The sequence below is a fragment of the Panthera leo genome, chromosome B3 (genome assembly GCF_018350215.1).
Source record: "Panthera leo isolate Ple1 chromosome B3, P.leo_Ple1_pat1.1, whole genome shotgun sequence".
Classification (NCBI taxonomy): Eukaryota; Metazoa; Chordata; class Mammalia; order Carnivora; family Felidae; genus Panthera; species Panthera leo.
The window spans coordinates 57,509,182-57,533,480 of record NC_056684.1 but is presented as its reverse complement, the minus strand read 5'-3'; positions in this window follow the sequence as shown (position 1 = coordinate 57,533,480).

Here is a 24,299-nt window from a genome sequence, read left to right as displayed (position 1 = left end):
GCCTTGTTCTTGTTCTTAGAGGAAAATTTTTCAGTTTTGCACCATTGAATATGATGTTGGCTGTAGGTTTGTCATATGTGGCTTTCATTATGCTCAAGCATGTTTCCTCTCTGCTCCCTTTGTTGAGTTTTTATCACAAATAGATTTTGAATTTTGTCAAAGCTTTCTCTGCATCTGTTGAGATGATCACATGAATTTTGTGCTTTATTTTGTTAATGTGGTGTATCATATTGATTGATTTGCAGATGTTTAACCATCCTTGAATCCCTGGGGTAAATTCCACTTGAAAATAGTGTAGGAACATTTCAGTGTATTGTTGAATTTAATGTACTATTATTTTGATGAGTATGTTTGTCTATGTTCATCAGGGATATTGGCCTGTAATTTTCTTTTCTTGTAACATCCTTGTTTGGCTTTGATATCAGGGTAATGGTAGTCACATAAAATGCATTTGGAAGTGTTCCTGCCTCCTCAGTTTTTTGAAAGAGTTTGAAAAGGATTAGTTTTAATTGTTTTAATGTTTGGTAAAATTTACCAGTAAAACCATCAAATATGTTTAGATTTTCTATTTATGGTTTACTCTTGGCAAGTTGTATGCCTAGGAATTATTCATTTCTTTCTAGGTTGTCCATTTATATGTTGACAAATAAATGTTCCTAGTAATCCCTTGATTCATTATATTTCTATATTATCAGTTGTAATGTCTCCTCTTTCATTTCTGATTTTAGATATTTGAGTTTTATTTTTTCTTAGTCTAGCAAAGGATTTGTCAATTTTGTTTATCTTTTGAAAAAGCCAACTCTTCATTTCATTCATCTTTAAATTTTTTTTCTGGGTCTTATATCATTTATTTCTTTTAAATCTTTGATATTTCTTTTATTTCCTACTACATTTGGGCTTAGTATGCTATTCTTTTTCTTTTCCCTTGAGGTATAAAGTTAGGTTGTTTATTTGAGATTTTTCTATTTTCTGAAATAGGCATTTACTGCTATAAATTTCCCTGTTCGAACTATTTTGGCTGCATTGCATTTGTTTTATGTTGTGTTTCAGTTTTCATTTGTCTCAAGATATTTTTATTTCCCTCTTTTGATCCATTAGTTTCTCAGAAGTGTGTTGTTTAATTTCCCCATATTTATGAATTTTCCAATTTTCTTTCTGTTATTTATTTCTAGTTTCATACCATTGTGTCAGAAAAGATAGTTGATATGACTTCAATTTTCTTAAATTTGTTCAGAATTGTGTGGTGGCCTGTATGAACTGTCCTGGAGAATATGTGCTTGAAAAAATATATACTCTGTTGCCATTGGATAGAATAATCTGTATATGTACAAGTAGGTACATTTGGTCTATAGTGTTGTTCAGGTTTGCTGTTCCCTATTGATTTTCTGTTTGGATGATTTATCCATTGTTGAAAGTTGGGTATTAAAGTCCTCTACTAAGTTTTTTTTAGTATTGCAATCTTCTTCTCCCTTTAGTTATGTTAATATTTGCTTTACACACATACACACATATACGCACACACCAAAGCAGGTTGCATATATATTTATAGTTATTATATCTTCTTGGTATATTGATCCCTTTATCATTATGTTGTGACCTATTTTTTCTTTTCAGACATTATTTTAATTTAAAGCCTATTTTGTCTGAGTTTACCACCCCTTCTCTCTTTTGCTTACTGTTTGCATTGAATATCTTTTTTTCCATTCCTTCACTTTCAGCCTATATGACGTTCCTCTTTCTTTTAAATCCTTGCAACTGTTAGTATGTTTCTTTCTACCAGAACACTCTTTCATGTTATTGCCATTGAGTAAAACATTGAATAAAGCATTTGTGCTGCCATCTTGTCCCAGGGAATATCTGGGTCTCACATAGCCCTAGACTGCCGTCCTCATTGCCATCTAGCTGGTGTGTGACCCAGTCCCCAAACCCCATTTTACAGTCTGCTTTCTCATAGCACATCTGCCACAACTCTGTCAGTTGGGGTCCCCAGGGAGTAGACACACTGAGGTGGTGTTAAGGAATGCAAAGGTTTATTGGTAAGTAACAAGGGAAAAAAACACAAACAAGGAAGCACAATAGTGTCAGACTGTGGTGCATGTCAGACAAAATATTTGCCAGGCTAGCAGGGAATTTCAGAGTATCAGAGAAAAGATTGTCCATTAGATGTGAAATGGTTACATCATTTACGTGGTCTGCTGTTTTGGTTGGGTCACCTTGAGAACAGTATGACAGCTCAAAAGTTGAGATGTGAGGGAGTAAACAGGGAAAATGTGAGGTAACCATACTTTTTATAGTTGGGCAAGGAATCCTTTCTTGAAATAGAATGTGAGTTATGCATCTCTATATTTGCCATTTTCAGGTGCCATGCCAACACCTTTAATTACAGAAACTGGATAGGCTGTGATGATGTGACCTTATACTGGGAAAAGCTGCAAACATGATTTGTTTTGTACTTGGATCCAGTGTGCTGTCTATAGAATCAGGAAATATCTATAAATGGGGAATTTATCTCTTCTATTCTGAAAAGGAGAAATACAAGTTTGTCTGAATGGTAGGAACCTATTTCAAAGTCGAGTAGCTGATCCATGTCTATTTTAAGAGATAAGTCTCTAACCAGATTTTTATGGTAGACTTTCCCTTTGAACTATGGATTCCACCCAAATAGGCAATTTTACTTTGGAAAAACAACCTCTCTAATGGTAACATCACAAGACGCCTGGGTGGCTCAGTTGGTTGATCGTCCAACTCTTGATTTTGGATTAGGTCATGATCCCAGAGTTATGGGATCAAGCCCCACATCAGGCTCCTCACTGAGCACGGAGCCTGCTTGAGATTCTTTCTCTCTCCCTCTGCCCTTCTTCCCCACTCATTTGTGCACTCTCTCTGTATCTCAAAGGAAACATCAGAGGGACTGTTGTTTCTAAAAAGCTGAATTGTTGTGTACTATAATAATACAAAACAAAACCCCTGAAAACTTGTCTTTGATGTAGTCATAGGTACATCTTGATACTCTATTCTTTGGAGAATCATTTCCTTCTCAATAAAAGCATTGTCACTTTTCAAGGACCAGTAAAATCTTTTTTTTTTTTTTTGAGAAACATATTTTCATTTCTGCTGTTAAGAGAGGGGGTCTAAGTCTCAGAAAAAACCCTTGGGCAAGCTCTTCACATTACGTTAGGAAAGACCTTAAGTGAACCAGTCTGGCTTGGAAATGCTTTGTCTGCACTTAGCCAGCATAGTGGAATTATTTAAGATTTAAAAATATTCAGAGAGTTACCTCTGCACATAATTCACCTTTTATCTTTCAGCTACCACATATTTATCTAGTTCTGAGAGTGGCTTTTACCTTTAGATCATTTACTTGTTGGGGTTACCCCTCACTATTCCAGTGATAGAAGTGGAAACCAAAAGAAGTCAGAGAGTAGCAGCAAATCCAATTGCACATTGGGAACAGCTTGGGATGTGGGTTATGAACAGAGAGGCACAGATTTGTTTTGTTGGCTAATGTTCTTCCAAAGTATCATTATAGGGGCAGAGAAGACAGAACATGGGTGTGTAATTGACACGGATCTCATGTGCCTTCTAAGATTATCTTGGTGCTGCCCATCTCGCAGAATCTCTTCTACCTCAGTTGCTGCTGAGCCTGATCCTGCTTAGGTGTGATTTCACCCTCTAAGTTTTCCTAATAGATTCCACATGATGAGCAACTTTCTGAAATCTGTCTTGAAATGATAATAATTAATCTCCTCTCAGGCCTTGTTTTCCTTTCTGCTTTCCATTGAAGCTATAGACCTATGTTGCCCAAAGACTGTCAGGATTTGACTTTTTAAAAATCTAGGCTAAGCTGCTCAAAATTATCTAAGGTAGGTTTTACCAGTGAAATATGAAAGAAGAAGAAGACAAATGAGTCAATAAATTGGTGAGAACATTTTGGAACATCACTTTGTAAGACTCAAGTCATATTCCTTGGCTGATAAGACTCAGATGAGAATATGGTTTGGGGCTTATTGAACAGGGAGAGAAAATAGTGATCAATAGTAGGATAAGGCAGGCAATGAAAATCTGGCTTGTTCCAGCCATTTACCTTAAGGTAGTAGGATTCCCAAAGCTGTGAAAGACTTTCACCCTTCAGATACATGAATTATGTTCTAATTTTTGGTTGGGTACCAGATCACAAGAGGCATATGGACAAGACTTCCCACTTGTAGTAGCTAGCCTCCAGAATATCCCCCAATAATCCTTTCCTCCTGGTGTTTACACCCTTGTGTGGTCAATGCCCTCCCACACTTTGCCAGATCTTTGTGGCCAATTTTATATGGAAAAAGTGATTGTACATTGCCTTTAGATTGAGGTTTAAAGTATGCCGTGCCTTCCTCTTCGTTTCTGCATTTTTCTTCCCTTCCACATTTTCTCTGTTAGATAACTTATTTGGTAGAAGTCAGCTGCCATTTTGTGAGTAGCCTGATGGAAAAATCCACAACTGAGATCTCTTGCTAATATCCAAGTTAATGAGCTTGGAAGAAAATCATTATGTTTCAGTTGTGCTTTTGTTTCACTGAAGTCCTGATTCAGCTTGACTGCAAACTCATGGGAGATCCTGAGCCAGCACCACCCAGTTAAACCAACCCCTAGATCGTTGACCTCAGAGATAATACATTTTTATTGTTTTATGCCGATAGATTTTGAAGAAATTTGTTATACTGTAATACATAATTAATACACTGCTTGACCCATTGAACAGATGGCTTCTCTCTCCTTTTCTTTTCTCTGAATATATGCTTCCACCATGGCAGTGGTTTTCCCGTTGAAATCCATTCTGCCAGCTATCCCTGAGCCAAAAATTCCAAACAAATAAAACAGCTGTAGGAAAATTTTCTCAGAGTGGTTGAAGAACTTCCAAACCTCATTGAAAAAACAACTGTTAAATTCATTTGTAGTTTGCCTTTCTGCCAAGTAATTATAATTCATTTCTGAATATGTGGCTCATGGATACCAAATGAAGGCAGATATGCATTATATTTTCCTCTCTCCCACAGAGATGGAATAAAGGCTTGTGGTAGAAATTGTGATCTCAGTGCAGTCACCATTACTGACCATTTTTCCTTCTCAATGATTTCTGGTAGCTTGGGTAGTTCTGTGGCATGTGAGTCTTCTTAAAAAGAGACAATTTTGCTGTCTGCCCCATGCAACCACAGATAAGATATAAACACTGAAGAAGAGAGTGACTCTGAAGTTACAGGTTATTTCTACATGATGAGAGATTTAGGGAACATAGTGATTCCATAAAATGAAACAAAGGAGTCCCAGAAGAAGAGTGGGAAAAAGGGGCAGAAAGTATATTTGAACAAATTATAGCTGAGAAATTCCCTAATCTAGGGAAGGAAACATGCATCCAAGTCTAGGAGGCACAGAGAAATCACCTCAGAATCCACAAAAACAAGTCAACACCATGACATATCATAGTGAAACTTGCAAAATAGAAAGGTAAAAAGAATTCTTAAAGTAGCTAGGTACAAAATGTCCTTAACCTACAAAGAGAGACACATGAAGTTAGCAGCATAGAGCAGCACACTTGTCCACTCAAACTTGGCAGGCCAGAAGGAGTGTCAGGAAATATTCAATGTGCTCAATGGAAAAAATATGCAGCCAATAATTCTTTATCCAGCAAGGCTGTCATTCAAAATAGATGGAGAGAGAAAGAGTGTCCCAGACAAACACAAACTAAGGAGTTCATGACCACTAAATGAGCCCTGCAAAAAAATGTTAAGGTGGACTCTATGAGTGGAGTAAAAATAAAAAAAGAAGACCAAAGCAACAAAAACTACAAAGGACCAGAGAACATAACCAGAAATACCAACTCTACGGGCAACACAATGGCACTACATTCATATCTTTCAATAATAACTCTGATGTAAATGGGCTAAATGCTCCAATCAAAAGACATAGGGTATCAGAATGGATAAAAAAAACCCCAAGATACATCTATATGCTGCCTATAAGAGATTCATTTTAGACCTAAAGATATTGGCAAATTGGAAGTGAGGGGTTGGAGAATCATCTGTTATGCTAATGGACATCAGAAGAAAGCCAGAGTAGACATACTTATATCAGGCAAACTAGATTTTAAAACAAAGACTATAACAAGAGATGAAGAAGCACATTATATCATAATTAAGGTGTCTATCCATCAAGAAGATCTAAGAATTGTAAATATTTACGCCCCCAGCTTGGAACTCTTAAATATATAAATCGATCACAAACATGAAGAAGCCTATTGATAATAGTACAATAACAGTAGGAGACTTTAATACCCCACTTATAGCAATGGACTGACAATCTAAGCAGAAAATCAACAAGGAAACAATATGAAACTTGAAGTCCCCATAAGAAAACTTGAAAGCCCTTGAGTACATGGAGGTCAAAGAACTTCCTACTAAAGAATGAATGCGTTAACCAGGAAATTAAAGAAGAAATTTAAAAAAAAAATACATGGAAGCCAATGTAAATGAAAACACGATGGTCCAAACCCTTTGGGATGCAGCAAAGGCAGTCCTAAGCAGAAAGTATATTGCAATTCAGCCCTATCTCAAGAAGCAAGAAAGGTCCCAAATACACAATTGACCTTCCTCCTAAAGGAACTAGAAAAGGAACAGGAAATAAAGCCTAATGTCAGCAGAATAAGGGAAATAATAAAGATTAGAGCAGAAATAAATGATATAGGAACAATAACAACAACAACAAGAGCAAAAATGCACAGTGGAACAGATCAGCAAAACTAAGAGCTGGTTCTCTGATGTTTATTTATTTTTTGAGCATGAGCAGTGGAGGGGTAGAGAGGGAGGGAGTCAGATTCTGAAGCAGGCTCCAGGTTCTGAGCTGTCAGCGCAGAGCCCAATGTAGGGCTCAAATTCATGAACCGAGAGATCATGAACTGAGCTGAAGTCTGATGCTTAACCAGTTGAGCCACCCAGGCACACCAAGAGCTGGTTCTTTGAAAGAATTAACAAAATTGACAAACTCCTAGCCAGACATATCAAAAAGAAAAGAGAAAGGACCCAAATAGATACAAGCACAACTGAAAGACAGATACCATAGAGATACAACACCATAGAGATACAAACAATTAAAAGACAATACTGTGAAAAATTTTATGTCAACAAACTGGGAAATCTTGAAGAAACATACAAATTCTTAGAAATACACAAACAACCAAAACTGATACAAGAAGGAATAGAGCATTTGAACAGATCCATAACTAGCAAGGAAATTGAATCAATAACCAAAAATGTCCCAACAAACAAGAGTCCTGGGCTGGATGGATTGTGAAGGGAATTCTCCCAGACATTTTATTTTTATTTTTCCTTTTTCTCTTTTTAAATGTTAATTTATTTTAGGGAGGGAGAGCTTGAGCATGGGAGGGGCAGAGAGAGAGAGGGAGAGAGAGAGGATCTGAAGTGGGCTCTGCACTGACAGCAATGAGCCTGATGTGGGGCTCAAACTCATGAAGCATGAGATAATGACCTGAATTGAAATTGGATACTCAACCAACTGAGCCACCCAGGCACCCCCAGACATTTAAAGAAGAGTTAATACCTATTCTCAACTGTTTCAAAAAATAGAAATGGAAGGAAAGCTTCCAAACTCATTCTATGAAGTCAACATTACCTTGATTCCCAAACCAGACAAAAAACCCCACTAAAAAGGAGACACACAGTAGGCCAATATCCCTGATGAATCTGGATGCAAAAATTCTCAACAAGGTACTATCAACTTGACTTTAACAGTACATTAAAAGAATTATTCACCACAATCAAATGGGATTTATTCCTGGGCTGCAAGAGTGGTTCAATATTTACAAATCAATCAATGTGATCCACTACATTAATCAAAGAAAGGATAAGAACCATATGTACCCCTCAATAGATGCAGAAAAAGCATTTGAGAAAATATGGCATCCTTTCTTGATCAAAAAAAAAAAAAACCTCAAAAAAGTAGGGATAGAAGGAACATACCTCAAGATCATAAAGGGCATGCACTTAGGACCCACAGCTAATATCCTCAATGGGGAAAAACTGGGAGTTTCCCCCCTAAGGTCTGGAACATGACAGGGATATCCACTCTCACCACTGTTGTTCAACATAGTACTGGAAGTCCTAGCCTCAGCAATCAGACAACAAAAAGAAAGAAATGGCATCCAGATTGTCAAGGAAGAAGTCAAACTTTGACTCTTTGCATATGATATGATACTGTACTGGAAAACCCGACTAGACCTGATACATTCAGAACTGATGAATTCAGCAAAGTCACAGGATATAAAATCAATGTACAGAAATTGGTTGCATTTCTATACAACAATAATGAAGCTGCACAAAGAGAAATAAAGGAATAGATTTCATTTACAATTGCATCAAGTCCCATAAGATACCTAGGAATAAACCTAACCAAAAAGATCTGTATGCTGAAAACTATAGAAAGTTTATGAAAGAAATTGAAGAAGACACAAAGAAATAGAAAAAATATTTCACGTTTATGGATTGGAAGAACAAATATTGTTAAAATGTTGATACTACCCAAAGCAATCTACACATTTAATGCAATCCTTATCAAAATAACACCAGCATTCTTCACAGAGCTAAAACAAACAATTCTAAAATTTGTATGGAACCAGAAAAGACCCTGAATAGCCAAATCAATTCTGAAAAAGAAAATTAATGCTGGAAGCATCACAATTACAGACTTCAAGCTGTATTACAAAGCTGTAATCATCAAGACAATAGGGTACTGGCACAAACACAGACACATAGATCAATGGAACAGAATAGAGAACCCAGAAATGGACCCACCAATGAATGGCCAAGTAATCTTCAACAAAGCAGGAAAGAATATTCAATGGAAAAAAGTCTCTTCAGCAAATGGTGTTGGGAAAACTGGACAGCGACCTGCAGAAGAATGAACCTGTACCACTTTATTACACCATACACAAAAAATAAATTCAAAATAGATGAAAGCCCTAAATGTGAGACAGGAAACATTAAAATCCTAGAGGAGAAAACAGGCAGCTACCTCTTTGACCTTGGCCTCGGCAACTTCTTACTAGATATGATTTTGAAGTCAAGGGAAACAAAAGCAAAAATGAACTATTGGGACCTCATCAAGATGAAAAGCTTCTGCACAGCAAAAGGTAACAATCAACAAAACTAAAAGGCAACTGGTATAATGGGAGAAGAGTTTTGCGAATGACATATGTGTTAAAGGGCTAGTATCCGAAATCTATAAAGAACTTATCAAGATCAACACCCCCCCAAAACACAAATAATCCAGTGAAGAAATGGGCGGAAGACATAAATAGATACTTTTCCAAAGAAGACATCCAGATGTCTAACAGATTCACAAGAATATGCTCAACATCACTTATCATCAGAAAATACAAATCAAAACCACAATGAAATATCACCTCGCACCTGTCAGAATGGCCAAAATAAACAACTCCGGAGACAACAGATGTTGGCAAGGGTGCAGAGAAAGGGGAACCCTTTTGCACTGTTGGTGTGAATGCAAACTGGTGCAGCCACTCTGGAAAACAGTATTTAAGTTCCTCAAAAAATTAAAAATAGGACTATCCTATGACCTAGCAGTTGCACTACTAGGTATGTATCCAAATGATACAAAAATGCTGATTCAAAAGGGCACATGCACCCCAGTGTTTATAGGAGTGCTATCAACAATAGCCAAATTATAGAAAGAACCAAGATGTCCATTGACTAGTGAATGGATAAAGAAGATGTAGTATATATGTAAAATGGAATACTACTCAGCAATCTAAAAGAAGGAAGTCTTGCCATTTGCAACAATGTGGATGGAACTGGAATGTATTACACTACACGAAATAAGTCAGGCAGAGAAAGATGAATATCATATGATTTTACTCGTGTGGAATTTAAGGAACAATCAGATGAACATAGTGGAAGGGAAGAAAAATGATGTAAAAATAGAGAGGGAGACAAAATACAGAGAACAAATTGAGGGTTGCTCAAAGGGAGGTGGGTGGGGGATAGACTAAATGGCTGATGGGCATTAAGGAAGGTACTAGTTGGGATGAACATTGGGTGTTATATGTAAGTGATGAATCATTAAATTCTCCTGAAACCAATGCTACATACATGTTAACTAACTTGAATTTAAATTAAAATAAAGTCAGTGGTAACTTCAAAAATATTTTTTCAGAGAAGGGGCAATTATTTCTACATATTCTCTGTTTATTTCACAATTTAAAAGCAATATTGAGATATAACTGACCTATAACATTCTGTAATTTAAGGGATGCAACGTTGCTGGTTTGGTACATTTATATATTGCAATATGATTATCACTATAACATTAGCTAATACCACTATCATATCACATAACTATCATTTTTTTTCTAGTGGAAACAGTTAAGATCTAGTCTGTAAGAAATTTTTGAATATTTAGTATTGTATTATTGTCTATAATAATTAGACTACATTAGATCTCCAGGATTTATTTATCTACTGGCTGCTAATGTGTACCGTCAACATCTCCCCAATTCCCTACACCTCATCCAGCTCCTAGTAACTGCCACTCTACTTTCCGTTTTCTCCCATTCTGTAAGTTGCCTTTTTACTATTTTCATTGTTTCTTTTGTTGTGCAGTGTTTTTTAGTTGATGTAGTTCTGCTTGTTGATTTTTGCATTTGTTGCTTGCACTTATATCTAAAAATCATTACCATGACCGATGTCAATGAGCTTCTTTCCTATGTTCTCTAGAAATGTTATGTTATCTGGTCTTATGTTTAAGTCTTTAATCCATTTTGAGGTAATTTTTGTGAGATAGAGGTCCAATTTTTCTGCATGTGGTTATCAACATTTCTCATCACTCTTTTCTGAAGAGACTATCCTTTCCCGACTGAATGTTCTTGTCTTCCTTGTCAGCTACTAGTTGAGTATATATTCATGGATTTATTTCTGGCCTCTACAATGTTTTATTGGGCTACATGTCTATTTTTATTCCAATACCATACTGTTTTAATTACTATAGATTTGCAGTACAGTTTGAAATTAGGAAATGTGATGCCTCTGGATTTTCTTTCTAATGATGGAATTGACTATTTAGGGTATTTATGGTACCACACACATTTTAGAATTGTTTTTATATCTCTATAAAAAATCCATTAGAATATTAATGGGGATGGCATTGAATACATAAATGGCTTTGTGTAATGTGGACATTTTAACAATATCCTATTGGTTTGAGTCTTCTTCAGTGTCTTTCATCTAAGTCTTATAGTTTTTATTGTACAGATCTTTCACTTCCCTGACCAAATTTATTTCTGAGTATTTTATTGTTTTTGATGCTATCATGAATGGGATAGTTGTATTTCTTTTTCAGAGATTTCATTTTTAATGCATAGAAATGCAACTGATTTCTGTATGTTGATTTCATATAATGCCACCTTACTGAATTCATTCATTAATACCAACAGGTTTTGGTAAATTCATATGCAATTCATATGCAAATAATGACTATTTAACTTCTTCCTTTCCATTTTGGATGCCATTTGTTATCTTTGTCATGTGAGAACACTCTATGTTGAATAAGAGTGGTGAGAGTGGGGACCTTTGTCATGTTCCTTATCTTCGAGGAAAAACTTTCAGTTTTTGAACTGTTGAGTATAATATTAGCTGTGGGCTGTCATATATGGTCTCCATTATGTTGAGGTATGTTTCTTCTATACCCAATTTGCTGAGGTGGTTTTTTTTTTCAAGTTTTTATTTGAAGTCCAGTGTAATATTAGTGTCAGGTGTAGAATTTAGTGATTCAACACTTATATACAATACATGTGCCCATCACAACATGTGCTCTTCTTAATCCCATCACCTGCTTAACCCATCCCACAAACCCCAACTCCCCTCCAGTAACTTTCAGTTTGTTCTCTATACTTAAGAGTCTGTTCCTTGGTTTGCTTCTCTTTTTTTCTCCTTTATGTTTGTTTGTTTTGTTTCTTAAATTACAAATATGAGTGAAATCATATGGTATTTATCTTTCTTAGACTGACTCATTTTGCTTAGCATAATACACTGTAACTCCATCCACGTCATTGCAAATAGCAAGGTTTCATTCTTTTTGGTGGCTAATATTCCATTGTTGGCACACACACATATACACACACATGTACACACACATATACACACACATACACATACATACATATACATACATACCACAACTTCTTTATCTATTCATCAGTCAATGGACATTTGGGCTCTTTCCATAATTGTAGATAATGCTGGTATAAACATCTAGGTGCACGTATCCCTTCAAATCAGTATTTTTGTATCCTTTGGGAAAAATACCTAGTAGCGCAATTGCTGGATTTTCAACTCTTTGAGGAAACTCCATACTCTTTTCCAGGGTGGTGGCACCAGTTTGCATTTTCACCAACATGTAACCCCTTTCTCCACATCTCCACCAACTCCTGTTATTTATTGTGCTAATTTTAGGTATTCTGACAGATGTGAAATGATATCTTATTGTAGTTTTGATTTGTGTTTCCCTGATGATAAGTGACGTTGAGCATCTTTTTTCATATGTCTGTTGGTTATCTGCTCTTCTTGGAGAAATGTCTATTCATGTCTTCTCCCATTTTCTAACTGGATTATTTGTTTTTTGGGTATTGAGTTTGATAAGTTTTTTATAGATTTTGGATACTAACCCTGTATCAAATATGTCATTTGCAAACATCTCCCATTCCGTAGGTTGCCTTTTAGTTTTGTTGATTTTTTTCCTTCACTGTGCAGAAGCTTTTTATCTTGGTAAAGTCTCAATAATTTATTTTTGCTTTTGTTTCCCTTGCCTCAAGAGACATATCTAGTAAGAAGTTGCTGCTACTGATGTAAAGATGTTACTGCCTCTGTCTCTTCTGGGATTTTAAGGGTTTCCTGTCTCACATTTGGGTCTTTCATGCATTTTGAATTTAGTTTTGAGTGTGATGTAAGAATGTGGTCCAGTTTCATTCTTCTGCATGTTGCTGTCCAGTTTTCCCAGCACCATTTGTTGAAAAGACTGTTTTTTTTTCCACATTGGATATTCTTTCCTGGTTTTTCGAAGATTAATTGACAATATATTTGTGGATTTATTTATGGGTTTTCTGTACTATTGATCTATATGTTTTTGTGCCAGTACCATACTGTCTTGATCTCTACAGATTTGTAATGTAACTTAAAGTCTGGAATTGTGATGCCTCCAGTTTTGTTTCAGTTTCTTTCATCAATGTCTTACAGTTTTTAGTGTGCAACATTTTTTTTCACCTCCTTTGTTAAATTTATTCCTAGGTACATTATTCTTTTTGATGCAGTTGTAAATGGGATTGTTGTCTTAATTTCTCTTCCTGCTACTTCATTATTAACCTATAGAATGGCCAAAGTCAAAAACATAAGAAACAAATGTTGGCAAGGATGTGGAGAAAGGGGAACTCTCTTACCCTTTTGGTTGGAATGAAAACTGGTGCAGCCACTCTGGAAAATAGTATGGAGATTTCTCAAAAAGTTAAAAAATAGAACTACTCCATGATCCAACAGTTGCGCTACTAGGTATTTAAGGATACAAATGGATACCAAACGATACCAAAATACTAATTTGAAGAGATACATGCACCCTGATGTTTCTTGCAGCATTGTCAATAATAGCCAAATTATAGAAAGAGTCCCAAATGTCAATTGACTGATGAATGGATAAAGATGTATGTGTGTGTGCGTAATGGAATATTAGCCATCAAAAAGGAAGAAATATTCCCATTTACAATGATGTGGATGGAGCTAGAGAGTATTATGCTAAGTGAACTAAGTCAGTCAGAAAAAGACAAATTCCATATGATTTCACTCATGTGTGGAATTTAAGAATCAATACAAATGATCATGGGGAAAAAAGAACAAACTGATGGTTACCAGAGGGGAGTGGGCTGGAGGATGAGTTCAATAGGTGATGGGGATTAAGGAGAGCACTTGTAATGAGCACTGGGTGTTATATATAAGTACTGATCACTAAATTGTATGCCTAAAATTAATATTACACTGTATGTCAACTAACTGAAGTTTTATTTATATTTTAAAAAGTTTAATGTTCATTTATGTTTGAAGGAGAGAGAGACAGATAGACAGGGTGTGAGTGAGGGAAGGGCAGAGAGAGAGGAAGACACAGAATCTGAAGCAGGCTCCAGGATCTGAGCTGTCAGCCCAGAGCCTGTTGTGGGGCTCAAATCCATGAGCCATGATAGCATAACCTGAGCTGAAGCTGGACACTTAAACAACTGAGCCACCCAGGTGCCCCAATTAACTAACTGAAATTTAAATAAAACCTTAAAACAAGAAGTGAAACATATTTTTTATATTGATTTTTTGTTTTGCAACTTTACTGAATTCATTAGTTCTAGCAGTTTTTTTTTTTTTTTACATTTATTTTTGAGAGACAAAGACAGAGCACAAGTGGGGGAAGGGCAGAGAGAAAATGAGACACAGAACCCCAAGCAGGCTTCAGGCTCTGAGCTGTCAGCACAGAGCCTGATGCCAGGCTCCAAACCATGAGATCATGACCTCAGCTGAAGTCAGACACCTAACTGGCTGAGCCACGTAGACGCCCTAGTTATGACAGCTTCTTTGTGGAGTCTTTAGGGTTTTCTATAAATAGTATGTCATTTGCAAATAGTGTAAGTTTTACTTCTTTTTTTGTTGTTGTTTTTTTGGATGCCTTTCATTTCTTTTTCTTGCCTAATTTCTGTGGCTAGGACTTCCAATACTATGTGGAATAAATTGGGCATAGTTGGCATCCTTGTACTGTTCTTGACATTAGAGGAAAAACTTTCGGCTTTTCCAATTGAGTAGGATATTAGCTATAAGATATTAGTAAGGTATTAGATATTGTCACATGTAGTCTTTATTATATAGAGATACAGTCCCTCTATACCCACTTTGTTGAAAGTTTTCATTAGGAATGGATATTACATTTTCAAATGCTTTCTTTTGCATCTATTAAGAATATTATATGATTTTTATCTTTCAGTTTGTTAATTGACTTGTAGATGTTGAACCATCCTTGCATCCTAGAATGAATCCAAGTTATTCACGGTGTTTGATACTTTAATGTTGGCTTTTTTTTTTTTTTTTTAGTGATTCAATGTCCTTACTAATAATTTTTCCATTTAGATCTTCCTTTTCTTCATGGATCAGTCTTGCTAGAATGTAAGTTCCTACAAATTTATCTATTACATTAGATTATCCAATTTGTTTATATAATTGTTTATGATATTCTCTTATGATTTTTTTGTATTTCTTTGGTATCATTTGTAAGTTCTTCCTTTTCATTTCTGATTTTATTTGAGCCTTCTTTCTTTTTTTCTTGGTGAGTCTAGCTAAATGTTTGCCAATTTTAGCTTTTCAAAGAACTATCTCTTCGTTTTATTGATCTTTTCTATTGTTTTCGTATTTATTTTGTGTAATTCCATTCTGATTTTTATTATTTCCTTCCTTATACTAAGTTTGGACTTTGTTCTTCTCTTTGTAGTTCCTTTTTTTTTAAGTTTATTTTTTTGAAAGGGGGGGGGAAGGACATAGATAGAGGGAGAATCCTAAGCAGGCTCCACACTGTTAGTGCAGAGCCAAGGTGAGGCCTGAACCCACAAACTGTGAAATCATGACCTGAGCTGAAGTTGGATGCTTAACCAACTGAGCCACCCAGGTGCTCCTTTTTCTAGTTCCTTTTAGATGTAAACGTAAGTTTTTGTTTTTTGTTTTTTGGGTTTTTTTTTTTTTTTGATATATCTCTTATTTCTTGAGGTAGGCTGTACCACTATTAAGTTTCCTCTTATAGCCAGTTTTACTGTATCCCATAGATTTTGGTATGTCATATTTCAATTTTTATTTTATCTATTTTTATTTCTCCTTTTATTGCTTCATGACCCAGTAATTGTTTGGTAACATGAAGCTTAATTTCCACATATTTGTAGTTTTTCCAGTTTTCTTGTAGTGATTTCTAGTTTCATACTATTGTGGCTGGAAAAGATGATTGGCAGGATTTTAGTCTTCTTGAATTTATTGAGACTTGTTTTGTGGCCTAACATGGTCTGTCCTGGATAAAGTTCCATGTGAACTTTAGAAGAATGTGTATTTTGTGGTTTTGGATGGAGTGTTTTGTATATATCTATTAAGTCTATCTCGTCTAATGTGTTCTTAAGGCTGATGTTTTCTTATTGATTTTCTGTTTGGATGATCTATCCATTATTGTAAGTGAGGTGTTTACATCCCTACTATAATTGTATTACTGTCATCTTTTCTCTTTAAGTCTATTAATCTTTGCTTTATATATATTGGTGCTTCTACGTGGTTCTGTGATTCATAAATATCTTATCTTCTTGATGGATTGACCCATTTTTATCTTTAAATATAGCCTTTCTTTTAAGTTCTATTTTCTCTTACATGATTATTACTATATCAGCTTTCTTTTTGTTTCCATTTGCATGGAGTATATTTTTCCATTCCTTTCCTTTTGATCATATGTGTTCTTAGATCTGAAGTGAGTCACTTGTAGGCAGTATATACATGCATCTTATTTTTTAATCCATTTAATCACTTTGTCTTTTGATGGGAGACTTTTGTCCATTTACTTTTAAAGTAATTATTGATAGATACATACTTACTGCTTTTTTGTTCATTATTTTCTGGCTGTTTTTGTGGTTCTTCTCTGTTTCTTATTTACTTTCTTTTGTGGTTTGATGACTTTCCTTAGTGTTATGTTTAGATTCATTTCTCATTTTGTGTGTATTTACTATAAGTTTTTAGTTTGTGGTTACTCTGTGGTATACATATATCAGCTTATGAATATAACAGTTTAGGTTGATAGTGACAAATCTAAACACATTCAATAACTCTAATTTTTGCTTCCCCTCCCCACCATGTCTCTATGGGAATCTCAGGTGTCCTCTGCCCCTGTAGCTGATGCCCCCAGATCAGCAAAAGAACCTCCTTCACATACAGTTTAGACACTTCCAAACTGCTATTTTTTGTGGGGTCTCATGGCAAGTGGAGCTTCATGTGAGCCCTCCAAGAGGGGAATTTTGGTTTTCTACAACATTTTGGAGCCCCTGGACACAAGTCCCATTAGTTTTCCAAGCTGGACATTTCTGAGTTTTGTCTTACCCATGTAGATCCCTAGGGTCAACCTCTTGCTCCTCCTGGAGAAGAGCCTGCCTCATCAGATGTTTTCTTATTGTGTGCTATTGCACTGGGGGTGTTTTGTTTTTGAGACCATGTGTCTGCCTTTCCTATTTATCTTGACGTGGTCTTTTTATCCTGTGTGGCAGAGAGCAGTTTATCTAGTTTTTAGATCTTTTTCAGATGGAAATCATCCATATGTAGTGGTAGATTTGGTGTGTTTATGGGAGGAGATGAGTTTCGGATCTCGCTGTGCTTCTTGGACTGCCCTTCCTCTACAGAATTCCCTTTGATATCCTTATCAGCCTCTTTTTTCTTGATCTTTTCCATCCTTGTCCTGAAAGTTTCATCTCAGCGCTCTGGGTGCTGCTTATGAGGAATGGCCTTCTACAGCTTCAACCTGCACCACCGTAGTCACGCACTCACCACTGTCCTTGTCTCTTACGGAAGAGGTCTCTGCTGCCCAATAGTTCAGTCCACGCAGTATTGCCTGTGGGGGGTGGGGGTGTTGGTAAAGTAATTCTTATTATCTCCACCCCATCCAACCTTTTTCCCCCCTCTACCACTGTGTGCTGCAATCTCCCTTCACGGAGGCTGGATTTATGTAAGTTTTCTTTCTTCTTTGGTAATATGCCAAGGACAGCACTCTCTAGGTTTTCCTCTGACTGCGGTGAGAGCGTTTGGGGCAAGTTCACTTCACTGCACTTGTGCTTTCAAAGAGCAAGCTGAGGTCTGTCTGCCTATTACAAAATGTGCGTGTGGGCAAAACTTCTTCCAGAGTGTCGTGGCATATGGTGCTAAATCCTAGAATTCTCACAAATAAACATTTTCTTTCCTGCTGTGGATAGATTACTAATTTCATGTTGAAAAAGCAGCACAAGGAAGGAAAGCATCTTATGCCACAACCATGCCTATGTCACTTTCTCCAGCTTCTCCATTTAACAGTTCAATTTGGCCCATTCCAAAGCTTGGAAAGAATGAATAGCACCTCACAGTGTAATACTACAGCTTTAATGTGGAGGATCTACCCATTAAGGCCAGTATATCCAAAATCGTTAACTTACTGACTCCACCTAATGGGATAAATACTTTGCTGTCATAGTTGGCTAATATTCTCTATTAGGTACTTATTTCCACAGGCTTTCAAATGCAGTTTTCCTTCACCTTTCAAGGGATGACAAAATAAATTTACCTATCATTCCATGCGTATGGTACTTCAACAGCCATGCCATTGCACACAGTTTCTGTAGGCACGATCCTAACCACCTCCAGTTTTCTCCAAGAGCATAGGAACACACTGCATGTACAACAGACATCCTCATCTGATCCACTTATTTAGGGAATACAGATAATCACAGACAGGAACTCACAAAAGGGAAAGTGACTCACACATAGTGCAAAGTCTCACCACGTCAGCTAAATTTCTGACAATTATTTAAGCTGAGGACCAGTCCATCACTGAGACTGTCAAGAAACAACTGTCAACTCTGTTAGAATTTACAACTTTAGGGGCGCCTCGGTGGCTCAGTCGGTTGAGTGCTGACTTTGGCTCAGGTCACGATCTCGCGGTCCGTGAGTTCGAGCCCCGCATCGGGCCCCTGTGCTGACAGCTCAGAGCCCGGAGCCTGTTTCAGATTCTGTGTCTCCCTCTCTCTGACCCTCCCCCATTCATGCTCTGTCTCTCTCTGTCTCAAAAATAAATAAACGTTAAAAAAATTTTTTTTTAAAAAAAGAATTTACAACTTTATACTTTAATTAATATTTTAGAGAAAGAGAAAGAGAAAGCGAGCAAGTCGGGGAAAGGGGCTTAGAGGGAGAGAGAGAGAGAAAAACTTAAGCAGGCTCCTGCTTTGTGTGCAGCCTGATGCAGGGCTCAAAACCATGACCCTGGGATCATGACCATGAGCCAGTAACAAGAGTTGGACCCTCAACTGACTGAGCCATCCAGGCACCTCAGGATTTACAACTTTAAAAGAAGCCTAACATCTTCCAGGCTTTTTGGGGGTTCTCAAGGCAATATATCCTTCATTTGTAAATTTTTCTCAAGCCTACCAGTACTAGTTTTCACAAATTGGTTCATCTTAAATAGTGCCCCATATAACAAAAGGCTCTAGAATCTGTCCAAATTGAAACATATCTGACACTTACCAGGAAACTCCTGTACTGTTGGAGGTGTTAGCAACCTCCTCTCCTGCTTCCTGTAGTCCCACCCCTGACAGCCGTAGTTGCAAGTGGATTTCTGGTGCAAGAAAAATGCTTCTCCTGGCACCATGCTATTCATCATTAAAGTGGCAATTGCTGATCGCATACTGGTCTGTCCCTGAGATGGAGGATATCACAGGCAATAAGTGCATGACCCTTTGTGCTCAGTTTCCCATTATGTCTTAGGTCATGGAGACTTCACCTCACAAGCTCAGCATGAACATTGAAGCCTCTTGGCTAAAATGATTGTGGCACGTATAGGATAGACCCAAACCTGTGTGCTCCGGTTCATACCATTTGCAAGAGCAGGTAGGCTCCCCTGTTCTTAGCCTCTTGCTAGATGTCATAGTATTGGAGGCCCCTTGAATACTTGAAGAGTTCCCTTGGGATCAACTGAGTGAATGGCAAAGGGACTTTACTTAGAGATGACAATGTCATCATTACATGTTAGCTCATTTTAGAGCTGCTGCTTGTTTATCCTTTAACTGAGGCATCTCTGATAAAGACCAGGCCCCAAGGGTCATAACATTGGCTAAATTTTAGGTTATCATCTTAGCACTGGATGTGTTGGCCAACAGTCAGCCCCATCTGTGAATTTGTACACATTCTTGGGCTATTGCCAATAGTCAGGCCAACTGTCTGGCCAATGCCAGCAATATTATTTATTCAAAGTTTCCCACTTTGGGGTAAAAAAAACAACAAAAAACTCTGGGAATAGCTTGCCTCAAAGATACCCCAAATATATCAAGCTCATACAAGTCTCTCCACATAGAGCCACAATACAAGTCCTCATCAAGATGGTTCTTATTTTCTTTGAATTTCCACACATTATAGATAGTGACAAAAGAATACATTTTACCTCACAAAATATCCAATGCTAAGATTTTGAATAAGGCAGTAATAGAGCTTCCATATCCTTTACTGACCTCGAGATGTAATACCTCATGGAGTGCTAATAATGGCTTATTCTATCTCACATTTAATTAAATAAAACATAGAACTTTTCAGTTATCAAACATCAGGGTTAAATGTATCTAAAAGTCTGACTCCATTTATGATGTTTGACTGCTGACAGCTTTCAAACCTCGCTTCCCACTGCCTCACCTCTTGCCCCATATCCAGGCAAGTCAGTAAAATTGACCACCCACTCCCTCCTTTGGTGCTGGTAGGAAATTCAAACCACACAAATTTCAACCTGTGGTTGGAAACCCTCACCCTAGCCCCATACTTTAACTGAAGTACAACCCAAACCGATTTCCCCTTCCTGCTCCATTTCAAGTCATTTTTTGACCTGCTTGGAGATTTGCCTTGGCTCCCCCAGAAAGCCTGATTATGTAAGTCATATAGTTTTCATATCCTCTTGGTATGTGTGTGGTATCATCAGTGCCAACATCCAAGCCAAATTGTGGGTGGCAGTGTGATTCATCCTATCTCTGAGGATTCCCTACAACAGTCCTCAGTCAACAATCTACTTGCTTAAGTCCACCAAGACTTAAAGAAACCCCGAGACCTAGAAAACGTGGCACAAAAGAAGGGGTGGTAAGTCTTTTTCTCCAAATCCTTTGAGATTGTTTTTTGAACCATGTGGTCTAACCCAACAATCCAAGATATCTTTTTGGCAGTGTCCTGATGCTCTGACTTCCCAGCATAGTACCAGAGAAAGTTGCACCAGAAAGTTCAGTAGTCAGCAAACATTATTTAGAGCCGTTTGTAGTATGCCAGTAGAGGCAACTCACACCGTATGAAGCTGTAGAGTTACTAAAGAAGTGGGATGGATAAAATCCTGGGAGGGTTAGATGGTTATGGAAGCCTGTTGAAGATGAATGCCTAACTGGCTGACTTATGTAGCTGTCTGAACCTAGCTGTGTCGTTCATCTCTGCCATGGTTCACTCAAGGCATTGACTGTGGTCCTCAGGGATTCTCGTCAGAATCATAGCAAGAATGACAGTTGTTATTGTGTCCCCTTGGCCCTCTCACTTGGGCCAAGAGATTACCCAAGATAACAAACACTTCAGTGTCATGTCAGGAAATAACATAGGATACATTTGTTTTTTATACCTACTTTGCTTCATATAGTCAGAGCAGTGTGTTGCTGTACCAAGATGGTGCTCTTATCTCCTGCACGGTTTATATAAAAATTGGCAGAGGCAAAATACACTGACACAAGCACACATCCGAATTTTGTTCCTGGTGCTTCCCCATCTGCAGCAGTAGCTTGTCAAAAGCCGGTAATTTAAGCATCATCCCAGTGTCCTAGAACTTTTGTAGAACATGCATAGTTTAATTAGGAGTTGCAAACAAAGCAATAGTAAGTAATCAAAGAGAAGAGCAGGCTCATCCATTTAAAAGACATGGTACCATACTTTTACAGAAACACTGATTCCTCTATCAGGACATATTCAAGAAATTTATGAAGTTTTTCATAAGGAATATCTCACCTGAAATTCCCTCAAGCATTTTTATTTATTTATGTTATTATTTGTTTAATGTTTATTTTTGAGAGAGAGAGAGAGAGAGAGAGAGAGAGAGAGAGAGCGCGCAGGGGAGGGGCAGAGAGGATCCAAAGCAGGCTCTGTGCTACAGTAGAGAACCTGATGCAGGGCTCGAACTCACAAACTGTGAGATCCATGACCTGAGCCGAAGTTGGATGCTTAACTGACTAAGCCACACAGATGCCCCCAAATTTTTTGTTTTTGTTTTTAATAAATTTATATATGCCCATTATCAATATAAGGTAAATCTTGGGATAAATTCTTTATATAATTTACAACCTGACCTTACCTAATCAGAGTTTTTACTTTAAATATATTTAAGTATTATTGTTAAGGCCGCTCTCTAGGTAGAATTTTTGATTCAGTACTCAGATTCGGTCACTTATTTTACGGCTTTTGTCAAAGTTATTTATCAGCACGATGACATTTAAGATCACTGATCCAATCTGGTGGGTAGCTGCTCTTGCAGCTCCGACATGGCCCATCAGAGAGATAACAGCTGCTGCACTTGGGGCCTCAGGTATAGGACAAGGGATTTTGTAGTCTGATGGAGCTCCATGCAGCTGGTGTCTGCCGCTGATGGGGGGAGATTTGAACATTATATTTTGGGGAGGATTTGTGCACCAATTTCTAACTTTGTGGGTGTACTAAACCCAGTTTTTAGTCCTCCCAGTATTTTTTTGGTTACACCTACCTTCCAGGTCTTGGCCGTTTGCTCAAATAGGAAGGCTAGGAACCATTGTGCTTAGAAGCCATTTCTGTTCTCTCATTCCCTAATGCCACTGGCTATCTCATAATGGGACCAAGATTTGGCCCACCCTCCATTGTACCTCCTTAATGAGAGCCACAGTGGTTTAAGCATCTAGAAACAACCCAACCAGATCCATAAAGGCTACGACTCCTCATATCATTTCTGGACTCCACAACAGCACAGTGCTGGCGGGGTATGAAACCTGGTTTCTACAGTGCCTTTTCAGACTGGCTAAGGAACAACATGTAGGCATGTTCTATTATCACACCATGGGACAAACTTCACTGGAGGGAGGGAAGGAGTGGTAGTTTTCAATTGTCTTTTTTCTATCTCCAGTTTTTCATTCATAGACTCATTCTGAGGCACAGTGGTTTGTTTCACATGTTCTGTCTGGAAGATTTATCATGGGACCCAAAAACTGGCTCTACTTTAATTTTTTTCTGTTTTTTCTGTTTTTAAGTTTCTTGTACAAAATTTAGTGATTCATCACTTACATACGATGCTGGTGCTCATCACAGGTGCACTCTTCATACCCATCACTTATTTAACCCATCCCCCCACCCACTTCCCCTCCAGTAACCTTTAGTTTATTCTCTATAGTTAAGCATCTGTTTCTTGGTTTGCCTCTCTACCCCACCCCCCGATGTTCATTTGTTTTGTTCCTTAAATTCCACATATGAGTGAAATCATATGGTATTTGTTTTTATTTGACTGAATTATTTCCTTAGCATAATACTCTCTAGCTACATCCACATTGTGGCAAATGGCAAGATTTCATCCTTTTTGATGGCTGAGTAATATTCTCTTGTATATATGCCACGTCTTCTTTATCCATTCATCAGTGGACATCAATGGACATTTGGACATTTGGGTGCATGCATCTGTTTGAATCAGTATTTTTGTATCCTTTGGATAAATACCTAGTAGTGCAATTGCTGGATCATAGGGTAGTTCTATTTTTATCCTGGCTCTACTTTATTATGAAATCTCTGTGAGCTTGGCAACATCCCTCCTTTTATATGCTTTCCTTCCTTTTCTGGCTCACATCACTCTTGCTATGCCAGGATTACAACCTTCCATCTCATGAGAGTTTGAACCAACTCCTATTTCCTCATAGTGGGAGAACAGTTTAAAACCTGTTAATTATGCTTCCAAATGCTAGGTAGAGAGAAATAAGAGGAATTTCAGAATGCATGTCAACCAAGTCATTGCTTAAAATCCTAATAAGGCCGATTTTATAGCTTGTATAAAAAGCCCTGAGAGTCTTGAATTCTTTGGCCCTCTTCTCTTCTGCCCGTGGAGGTTTCTGTTCTTGAGATGCCTTAAGGACACCTGATTAGGATCTGAAATGATTAGTATTTGGTCTCTTTTTCCATCAGACATTGCCATTGGAGTGGGCCATATCTGACAATTAAGCCAGGTTCTAGAAATTATTCTCTTAGGATGTCAACAAATAATTACTACAGTTTACCATGAACCCAGGGGGACATGAAAGCAAGCTCTATAAATGTGAATCTGATGGTGGCATAAAGGTTGGAGGAAGGTGTTGGAGGATCTCTCTCATTTATTCTATAAGTCTCATCAATTTTTACTCCACTAATAAAATTCAGTAGAGTTTAGTGTTCCAGTCTATC